Below are 11,597 nucleotides of genomic sequence, written 5' to 3'. Positions count from 1 at the left end.
GATACAGTCAAATTTTTGCCCTTTGATTTTGCTTTATTTACGCCACTACCATCATATCTGTGGTTGAGTTGGAGGGTAATTATATAAAATTAGAAGGGTAATATTGTCTCTGAACAACTTTCAAGATATTTACAGTTTTGCCAGTTTTGTTGTGAGATGGGCCCTTGCATTATTTACATATCCGCCATTTTTGAGAGACGTGGGCTGCAGAGACGGAGAGGGGGATAGGCGTGGGATGGCAGGGAGGGAAAGGGCAGGGAGGAGTGAGGCTGCCAAAAAGGGGGGTTAGGGTTGATTTTTTCTCCTCATATCAAGGGTTGGTGTCGGTGATTGAGAGATTGAGAGGGATGGGAGAGAGATAGAAACACACCCATTTGGCCTTCATTTCCCTTTCTCAAACCCTAGCAACAACAACACCAACTCTAGCCGATCTCTGCAATAGCATCGGCTCCTGATTCTGAAAACCAAAACCGCACAAACCTGGCCTCCATTTCTGTAACTCGGAGCTTTGTCTCTCTGAGTCTAACTCCGAATATCAACAAGGTCTCTCGCTCGCGTATAATTTTGAATTTTTGGAATTTATCTTGGAATTTTGTCTTTGATTCTCCTTTCTGTTTGTGCTTTTACATTTTTGCAAGTCGGCGAGAAGCCGAGCTTAGCTCTTTCTATAGCTCCGTTCTCTCCCATGGCCAGGTATGCCTTCTTTCTCTCACTCTCATGCACTCACAAGCTCACGTTTTGAAATCCTAGCTCCAAAGCTCTAAAGCTCCAAGTTAAGGACTTTTTGAATGCTAATAAAATATAGGAGGCAGCAAAGAAGTTGAAATTTCAATTTTTTTCTTGTTTTTTGGTTGGATGAGCATTTAGATAGAGTGAACTCAGCTAGAAGTGAGAACTGGGCTTACCCCAATTTTTATTTTTCAGTTAAAGAACATGGTGATTAATTTCCGTTCTTTTGTTCGGGCATGAAATTGGAGGGTGAATTATTAGGATGATTTGGTAAATTACAGTGAAACCTTTGCTACTCGATGTATGTGTATGCATGATATGTGTATGTGAGATTTTAGATTGTAATGTATCACAATTTCGTGGCATGAAAATTGACATTTTTAGACTTACCCTGTGGTGAGATTTTTGCATGATTATTTTTTTGGGGGTTTGTGGGGTTTTTTAGAGATTTATCTGTGAAAGCATTGTTATATGATTTTTTTTAATGTGGGTTTTGATTGTTTGGTTATAATTTTGGGTATCTGTTTTGGTTTTTTGAATCGGTTTTTGTGTAAGTCAAAGTTTTGTGGATGATCATTGGTTCTGAACGAATCGAGTTACATATATGGCTTTGCTTCCCATCTACTGAAAAGGTTACCCTTCTTCTCTCTACAAATTCCCTTCTAACTGTCCGCACTTTTACAAAACCAAAAACCAATTTTATAAATTTTGATCACATTTTTCTTCAGATTACAGAGAGAGAAAGGGTTGTATATTTTTTCTATATTCAGAGAGAGAGGATTTGAGGTGGGTGGAGTGATGAGTGTTTAGGATTTTTTATGGGAGGGATGAGAAAAGAGTAAAAACGATCAGGAAAATCAAATTCTTTCTCTGAAAGTTCATCAACACTTTGTAAGAACTCCAATTCTTTCTCTCATATTTCATCTGGTTCTGTTAATTTTTGTAAATTTTCAGATTATGGGTCGTCCCAATTTCCATTTTTTCTTTGGGGTTTATGTTGTTTTGATGGAAAAAGGTCGTATTAGCAAATAGATGATATTTCAAAATTACGGTCGTCGAATTCACTTATTTTTGTTCATCTCTAATTTTCTGGATTTTTCCATGTACGTTACAGAATTTACTGACATTTGATAAATGTTAAGCGAAGTTCTTCAATGAATCTCTCAAGGTGCTCGAAGCTGATATTCAGTTCGCCAACACTCTGTAAGAACTCCAATTCTTTCTCTACTTACACAATTCCAAAGCACTGTGTAATAAATAGTGGAATTTTTATTCAGATTGTAGTAATTGCCGTGCAATTTTTTCCCAATATGTTTATACACTTACGGTACTCCAATCTCTCTCTCTCTCTCTCATTTCTTTTTGGTTTTGGAAATCTCTGACTTTCGATGGTTTTGTTTTCTTGCAGATGTCCATGAATTTTACGGACTTCCTGTGTAATCCTTGCCTCAGAAAGCAATCTCGACGTCGTTGCTGGTGGAGGAACGCCGTCATATGAGCCCCGGAGCACGCTGCTGCTGGTAATTTTACTTTTTTGATTTTATATGAATTTGTTGTTTGTTTGATGAGAAAACATGGAAAACTAGAGAATTTTTTTTGAATTTAAGGTTTGCTATAACACAAATTCTCACTATGATTTGTGATGGATTTTGGGTATCTTTCCTTTCTTATGCTTTTTATACTGCCTGCATCAACCCCTTTTCGTTTTTTGTCTTATCTTCCAACTTATGCCCTCAATGATATTAGATAAGGCGTTTTTAAATTTATTGCTAATATTTTGAACTTTGTGTTGTACTAATGCCATAAGGCATTTTGATTTTTGACATTTTGTTACGTTGGTTGGAGAGTTGGAGACTTTTGCTCTCTTTGCATTTTGCTATGCTGGTTGGAGACTTGCGAACTATTGATTTTCAATGCTATTGCCCTCGGTATTCCTTACAATTATTGATTTTGAGTGCTATTGCTTCCTTTATTCTTTGGAATCGAGTATTGGAATTTTGATTGAGACAGGATTGTTTGTATGACTTTGTGCTTTCCTATATGGGTTTAATTTTGCACACTTGAAATGTTGACATTGTTTTTGTTCATGTAACTTTGGTTCATTGTTTGTCGTGGGATGAGATTGGGATCTATTTCTTTGTTTCAGTTTTTGCATATCAAATTTTCGAGAGCTATTTGATAAGAATCAGGCCTGTATAGAGTCAGGTTTTATAACTCAAACCATTTCCAATAGCTATTTGGTAATAGGACGAGTAATTAAAGAGTGAGTTCATATATATGAAATCCTATTTAAGCTTACTTTTTCCCTTAAGAATATTTCTTCATCTGATAGGCTGATGCTTGGGCTATTGAGAATTTTTCCTCGGTAGCAAAATGCTCATCTGGCCAAATTATAGGACAGGTGTGCAGTTCTTATTTATTTAATTTTTTCTTCTTTCTCTCTTTTTGATACTTTTCATGTGTATTCACTTGGGAAAAATACTTTAGTCTTAATGATATTAATGTTGCATGATCTATTTTCTTCTGGAGCCATAAAATCTGCAAGAGGTTTCCAAGTATATAATGAGGTTGCTGGCCTTTCAGGGCTTAACTTCGCTTACACAGATAACACTGCAGTATACCATACAAAGGTTTTTTTATTCCCTTTTTCCCCCTTTTTTGGGATATTAGTTACAAAATCTGTTTGGAGCATAAGTGTGAAACTAACAGGAGGGGTTAGTAAGTTAATTAGTTAATATGATTCTCAATGGATGTGAGTTAGAGAACTCATTGCAATTTGCAGAGATTTCCTAAAGACAAAAAGAAAACAATGTTTGTTTTGAGTACTTCTCGCGTCATTGAGGCACAAATGTTGTACCTGCATTAATTAATTTTCTTTATATCGAAATTGAATAAATCTAATTTTCCTCGATATCCAAATGTATTAAAGTAATTGTGATTGAAGTTTGTTTATGTCTGCTTTCCAAGATTCATTTTTTGGTTACCAGATATCTCACTCCGTTTACAAGTGCTTTTTAGTTAACTAAAAAAAGGCTTTTTATTCTTTGGCTTACATGACTTCCTCACAATACCAAAGTACAAGAGAAATAAAGATTGGAGGTAATTTTTGCTCTAACTTCTTTAGAAGTTAACTGACAATAGTTTCTAAGATATGTATTGTGCATTTGGCCAGTGTTAACTACCGAATCGATTAAAAAACATTTTGTAGGGGCTGTGCCGCCATTCAGTTACTCTTGGGCACTTGAGGAGGGTGTCATCATATGCCTCACTTTGGGTATGAGCTCTCACTACTCTGTTAATTTGTTCTCAAAAGATTTGTAATTGATGTTGGAGCAATGTCATTGTAGTACTAATCCCTAAATGTATTTCGTTAATGTAAAGTTTATAGAATACAAAATCAAACTGAAACATTTATTTTACCATGTGTATTCAACTGCTTTGATTGGTTCCTGAATTATATAGAGATCGGTGTGTTCAATTGTGGTTTGCAGAAATTTCTGAAGTAAAATATTCATTAAATGTTTTGTGAAATAGACATTTTTCAATAGGGTAGTTGTGCTGCTGGTTTTTTGATGATGTGCCTGATGTTTATTTTGGATTGAATTTCAACTTCTACATAGATTTATGATTAGTAAACTCTCATGGCAGTTTGGAAATGATAATTTGTTCACGAGCTTATGTGTGCTGTAATTGAGTGTGTTAGCGTTATTTTACTTTTTGTTCAGATGTTAAGAAAAAATTCCTCAACTTTACAAGGAGTGGGGAAAGATGAATATACTAATACACTTCGTTTTCTCTTCAATATCAGTGATGAATATACTTCGTTTGCATCTTTCTTGATAATATTTTCCCACTTTCCCTTTAAAATATTTGAAAGCGTTGCTGATTTTGCGTTTGTATTTACTTTGTTAGGAATTGATATTAGGAGGTGTTAAATGGACCGTTGGAATTGAGTTTCGAGTCTCTGAGGGACATAATGAGATGGGTTATTGATGAAAGGGTTAGGAGGAGAAGGTGGACAGGAAACCAGTGCATTGGATGCACAATATCAATGATGAACACTTTTCCTTATCTTTGTTTAGAAAAAAATTGAAAGAGCCACTGGTTTTGAACGTGCTTAAATGCAAGATTATATGCAAAATTTTGTTTAAATTTTTTAATGTTTAGATTTTTATTCCATAAAGATTGTGAGAGGAAATATATAATGATAGACAAAAAACTATGTTAAACAAGTTTGGATGGTTTAAATTATAGAATTATTTTGGTTGATGGTAGAGACGGTTTCAAATCCCGCGGCAGAGTGCGGGCATTCTTGCTAGTAATTACAAACTTTCAAGAGTTGTTCAAGGCAACTTTCATTTCTTCATATAACAATTTGTAAGTGAAGAATCATGGCACATAAAGTGATCATGCCCTTGTGCTTACTTCTCAAGTTCCTTGTTCATGTAACAAAGAAACGAGCACTAATGTTTGCGTTAACTAAGGGTTGTTCAAAGCAACTCTTACTTTTTCATACAACAACTTGTAATTGAAGAATTATGACATTAAAACAGTTGTTCTCTTTATGATAGACTTATTTAACATGTTCTTTCAATGATACATTATCAATAGGAAGATTGCGAGGATGAGACTACTTAGGTACATATACAAGCCATTAAAGACAATCTATGAGATTGTAGTACCAAGTCTGGAAACTAAAGCTTTCGGCTTTTTCTTTGTCAAGTTTTGGATAGCGTTTGCAAATATATTGGTAAATAAATACATAACGAATATAAATTGATTGATTTTAAGCCATTTGATCCGGGTCTTTAAATCAAATAGCATCACCCACTATTTTTGGCAAATTCCATATCCCTCATCGGAATTTGAGAGTTTTGGAGGAAACTCTTAGTAGGGTATGGGAGACTCATCATTACCAAGCGCACCTCACAATGATACGATGTTGGCTAGCATCAATAATAATGAGAGAGTACGTTTACTCATTTGCATCTCTTGCAAGTACCCATCTTATTTGGCTTCTAGAGAATGAAGCCTCACAATGATATGATGTTGGTTCCATTGCACTTAGTTAAGTCATTCCCACCATGCAAGTTCGAGTAGGAGTTTAAAAACAACCTCACAATGATATGATGTTGATCATTCTCGTTGCCTACCTTCACAACATCATGTATGCATATAGAACTCTTCCTGAGTGTAAGCACGCACTTTGTACTCCCCCATGATAGGGTGAAGTCGGTGTACGAGTCACAAACGATCAGAGCCTACCACGGTGGAAGACCACGAAAGAGTGTTCAAAGCACTCTCACGCTTATCAACTTAATAATGGTTTGGTTGAGGGTTTTAGGTCTCATCACATATAAGTATGCATTTTAATCTTATTAAAACAATTTGGTCCTATTACAACTATTGGTCCATGTGATTGATTTAGTTGTATATAATACTCCCACTATGCTTGTAAAATGGTTTTTAAAGCAAGAGTATATGATACTACTAACATAAGGTTTGCATTCATTGATGGAGTATATAGTTGCCTTAGGGCCTTAGGATGACTATAAACCTTTGATTCGATCCAACACGAGCCTAGTATTGAATCTCGGTCTAGGGATGGTGATTGATTTTAGTTACACGTTTAATCACATTAAGGCGTGTTTTCTTATTGGGTGTTGGACCCTCTACTTCAATTTCATGCATATCAAACAAAGAAAGAAAGAAGTACTTCAAAGTAAAGAAGAGCTTATGCTCTTTTACAACATTTGATAAAAAACAAATTACTTTAAAGTAAAGAAGTGCTTATGCTCTTTTACAATATTTGATCATATCAAATTACAACCAAAATCTAATCTACACATTCCCATAGTTCAAACAAATTTGAGACGGCCTTTCACATAGCTCAATTATCATAAACTTAGGTTTAATCACCATTTCTTTAATTAATTAACGCTTTAACTAATTAAACTTGAATGCAATATTTTCATTTGGTTTTTGTTTCCATAGAATTGATTTAAATGGAGTTAAATGAAATGAAAATCCAATTCTCATTTAAAGATACAAAACTATTTTGTTCTCAACTAATTTGGGCTGAAAAACAATAACCTCAACCATTTGGCTATATGGCAAAACACAAACTTTTGAGGTCACTTTGTAAAATCACAAAAGTCCACTACTTCATGTAATTACAACTAGAACCCAAAAATTTCATCAAATACAAAAACTTGATTAAAGGAGCAAAACATTTTGTCCTTTAGTGATTTTGGGCTTTTATGTAAAAACGTAAACTTTTGGGTCAAAGTACAAATACACAAAAGTATCAAAAACTTTATGTAATTGCATAAAAGTCCCAAAAGTACCCTACTTTTAGGGTGGCCGGTTTTGGTGAGAGTTTTGTCATAAAACTTTTGAATTTTTTTCAACAAAGTGAAAGGTGATGGGTTGAAAAGGTGATGGGTTTGTTTGAAAAAGTGATTTCCATAAAACATGGATCCTTGAAACAAGGAAAAGGTGTAAGTGATTGGTATGGTGTGAATGATAGAAAATGATTGAAAATTCAAACCATCCATCACTAACAAAAACTTTATGTAAAATGATTGAAAATTCAAACCATCCATCACTAACAAAAACTTTATGTAATCAACCAAAATTTTGAATCAAAATACCCAACCTTTTTGTTCTTGCCAAAAACATAACAAGAACAATGAAGAACATCCATGAAAACCCATAAGAGCTCTATGAACATTTTTTCACCCAAAGACACCCCAAAAACTCTCAAACTTAAGGGAAAAAACATATTACCATACTAGGGTACTTAAGGGTTCCTAATGTCACTTTAAAACACTTTTAACAAGACAAACGTGAACCAAAAAATCCACCCTTTGGATTTGGCCGAATTTCCCCAAAAACATGGCACCAAATTTTAGCTCCAAAATTCATGCTCATATGAACTACATCTACAACATTTGAGATGACAAATTTTCTAACAAAATTTACATTCAAAGAAGCAAGAATAAAGCTTGTAACAATTACAACATTCAAATCATAAACTATGAAAATACAAAACCCAAAAGGATTCACCAACTACTAGACCTAGGCTCTGATACCACTTGAAGGAAATTTTGTGAAAAACATGTTCATTTGAGCAACATCTATGGCATGCAATTAACAATTAAAGGCGGAATCATGCTTGTATGCACTAAAAAACAAAACATTACCCATGAAATTCAAAGCCTAGTAGAAAGGTGAACCAAGACTCAACTTAAGAACAAAGTGAGTTGAGAAATCTTATACCTTTGTTGATTCCTCTTTGCATAAGCAAAGACTAATCACCCAAGGAGAGGGCCTTCATTCCTTGCTTCTTAGATCTATGGATTTCTTGGATGAAGATGGTTGAAAGGATTCTCCAAGTTCCCAAAGTTAAGAACCTCTAATTTTCCACACCAAGGGTAGACTTGAAGAAGAGATAAGTGACCTTGGAGGAGGAAAGATTGTTAACTAATCTCCTCCAAGGGGGCCGGCCTCCTAGACAGAAAGGGAGAAACACGTTCTCTCCAATTTTCTTCAAAAGAAACCCTAAAAGAATTTTGGCTATAAAGTTCTTTATATAGTCCCTTCAATTTAGTGACCTAGAAAACAAAAGGCCTTTCTTTCAACATATGGCCAGCCATCTTATGGCTTTTGGGCTGTTTGGGCCTTCTTGAATCTTTATTCATTAAGTTGTCATACAACTTAAGTTAATGGGTTTGACATTCGAAGCCCATTAGGCCTTAAGGCCCAAAACTAACCCGAGGTCTAAAACGAACTTATTTGTTTGATTAATCATCATATTAATTAATCCTTACCATAAATAATTAAACTATTTAATTATCCTTACTCATCTCTGTTGTTTCTTCAATCTCTACCTTACACGGTGTACAATCCATTAGGTTCCTTTTAGCGAGGCAGTAGGCGATTAGAACTCTTTCAAATCGATTGTGAATTGAAACTTACTTTCAATTCTCCCTTTAGTGATTATACACGTTTAGGGCTTCCACAAACCATGAGTGACACCTAGCAGTATGTCATGGTTACCCAAGCTAATCAGAAGAGGTGGAGAACCTATTCAATTTAGGATTACAGTGCAATATGGTCTTTTTCTAATACAATACTCTTGACCACATTGTTTGGTTTGATAGTTTATTCATGTCTACTATCCAATGTGATTCTCTTACTTATATGATTACCTTGAATGTGATTTGGAACGATTTCCTAAATCTCATTCATACTCTGGCTAGAGATTCTTAATCATATCATAGAGTATTCTCCCTTAAATAGTTTGAAGGTTAGAGATCCCTTGTTGCGCATTCACTTGCCTCCATGGCTAAGTGGCTTAACCCCAACTATGCTGTGGACACTCTCTGACGGAGTGACTTTGACATAGTCAAAGATCAAGGACCTAACCACAAGACAACTATGATGCCTCAGGTCAAATGACTACTTTGCATTATCCCAACCATGAGTTCTCATGTGACATGAGTATGAGAACTCCTTGTTAATCGTGTTCAGTTGACTCATTCTCTATTGAGCACCTACATGCTTGTCTTGGTGTCAGTCACACCAATGACTCGAGACCAGTCAGTCTCCCTAAGAGAAGACATAGCACGTACTGATCTTAACGGACTATCAATGCCCAATTGGTAATTCTATGATCAGGAACGTTTAGGATATGTATACGAAAGAGAATGGTCTCATGAATCTAACTTCTTTAGATCGCATTCTCCCAATTACATATGCCTTGGACTTATTGTTTAATCATATAACATTTATATGAGACGGCTTCAAACAATAATCTTTTCCCTTTAAATTAAACTATATTAGTTTAACATGTGAAATGTCCGTAAAGTATCATCATATGATTGGTTTTAGGGTACATTTCCAACACTCAGGTGAGTGGGTCTTTTCCTTTTATGCCCTGTTATATATATATATATATACATGTTAAAATACTATGGTATGGTTGAGTTTTAGATTGCATTATGGTATATCTATATGCATATTATCGGCATATAATTATTGTGAATGCTTTGAAGTACTAAGTTGAACTACGAATGACTTGATCTCGTTTGAGGGTACGTAGGTAGTCTAACAAGACAATTAGATGCAACCATAAAACAGTCCAAATTTAATATGGTACTTGGTTTCATTAAGGAAAGAAGTTATGATGGTTAACAGCGTGGAGATTAACCATGATTTTATTCGGGTCTATCATTGGGTTTAGTTCTGATTAAGAATGTTAGGACATTAAAGTGGTTATGCCTAATGACGTTGCGGACGCCCAGATAAGCTTCAGGTGAGTACTTATTGATGATAGAAATTGCAGTGAGTATAGTTCTGATGAGGGTCAGCCGTACAGGTCATATTAGGTGACTCCGGCTGACATGGTACTATTGATGGATGAGGGTCAGTCATAGAGGTCACATTAGGTGACTCCAGTTGGCACAGTACTATTGATTGATGAGAAATGGATGAGTTGTACAGGTCACTATAGGTGACTCCGACTTATGTGCTAGCATTGATTGATGAGATATGGATGAGTCGTACAGGTCTTTATCGGTGACTCTAACTTATGTGCTAGCATCGATTGATGAGATATGGATGAGTCGTACAGGTCACTATAGGTGACTCCGACTTATGTGCTAGCATGGATTGATGAGATATGGATGAGTGGTATAGATCACTCTAGGTGACTCCGACTTATGTGGTAACATTGATTGATGAGATATGGATGAGTCGTACAGGTCACTATAGGTGTCTCCGACTTATGTGCTAACATTGATTGATGAGATTTAGATGAGTCGTACAGGTTACTATAGGTGACTTCGACTTATGTACTGGCATGGATTGATGAGATATGGATGAGTTGTACAGGTCACTATAGGTGACTCCGACTTATGTCGTAACATTGATTGATGAGATATGGATGAGTCGTACAGGTCACTATAGGTGTCTCCGACTTATGTGCTAACATTGATTGATGAGATATGGATGAGTCGTACATGTCACTATAGGTGACTCCGACTTATATGTTAACATTGATTTATTGAGCACATGATTATTTATATTGCTCATGAGATGTTGTGTCGTGATATATTTATGGATTTACTGTTGATATACTTTTGATTTTACATTGACACGTGGTATGGTTTTTTGTTTTTTTGTTTTTAAACTATACAAGTGTTACAGTGAGGGGTTATAACGATTTAGAAGGTTTTTATTAAAATTTTATTTCCAAGGCCACTCACCCTTGCTTGGTTTCCACCCTCCAGTTTTTTTAGTTGAGCTCTCTTATCAACGAGGATTCGGGCAAATTTTGGTATTGGAGATTATCTTCAATGGTATGATTCTCAATCCACTCTACTGTACTTTACTTATGCTCTAGCATCACGTGTGAAATGGGTTCTTTTCCGCTCATAGCGCACTTTCGTATTTAGACACTTTTAGATTTAAATTTATTCACATTTGCCCACATCACTATACTTTATGGTTTCGTCACCCTCTTGGTGTCGGCCAACACAACTCGATTTGGTGTCCAAGTGGACTTTCGGGGTCGGGGTGTGTCACTTTGACCTTCCCAGGTAAGGGTCTCTTATTTTTCTTTATGTTTTTTAGGCTTGTTTTTTTGTATGCCCTTGGAACTCAAAATTAGTCCCCATTCCCCTAAAACAAAAATATCGCCAGTTTGCTATTGAAACTCAATATTCATTCCACTTTGCCTATTTTTTGTCCATTTCGTAAAAAATGCTGACGAGGAAGGAATTTTGCTTATGTGGCTGTCCAATTGCCATAAACAAAAATGGTAATTATGTCAAATCATCGAGTCTCCTTCCTTCTTGAAGGAA

The 11,597-nt window shown here is 35.5% G+C and overlaps 1 long non-coding RNA gene across 2 annotated transcripts; it reads left to right on the top strand.

The window, feature by feature from the left end:
• Positions 1-259: 259 nt before the first annotated feature.
• Positions 260-5,024, top strand: LOC126595787 (uncharacterized). Of its 2 annotated transcripts, XR_007613690.1 has the most exons (5): positions 260-693; positions 1,844-1,932; positions 2,138-2,249; positions 3,062-4,003; positions 4,642-5,024. It is a non-coding gene; the product is annotated as an uncharacterized LOC126595787 (long non-coding RNA). The 2 variants fall into 2 exon arrangements; XR_007613689.1 differs by lacking the exon at positions 260-693 and having other exon boundaries at positions 1,312-1,932.
• Positions 5,025-11,597: the final 6,573 nt, after the last annotated feature.

The sequence above is a fragment of the Malus sylvestris genome, chromosome 13, assembly GCF_916048215.2.
Source record: "Malus sylvestris chromosome 13, drMalSylv7.2, whole genome shotgun sequence".
Taxonomy (NCBI): Eukaryota; Viridiplantae; Streptophyta; class Magnoliopsida; order Rosales; family Rosaceae; genus Malus; species Malus sylvestris.
This window is presented reverse-complemented; position numbering and strand designations above follow the sequence as displayed.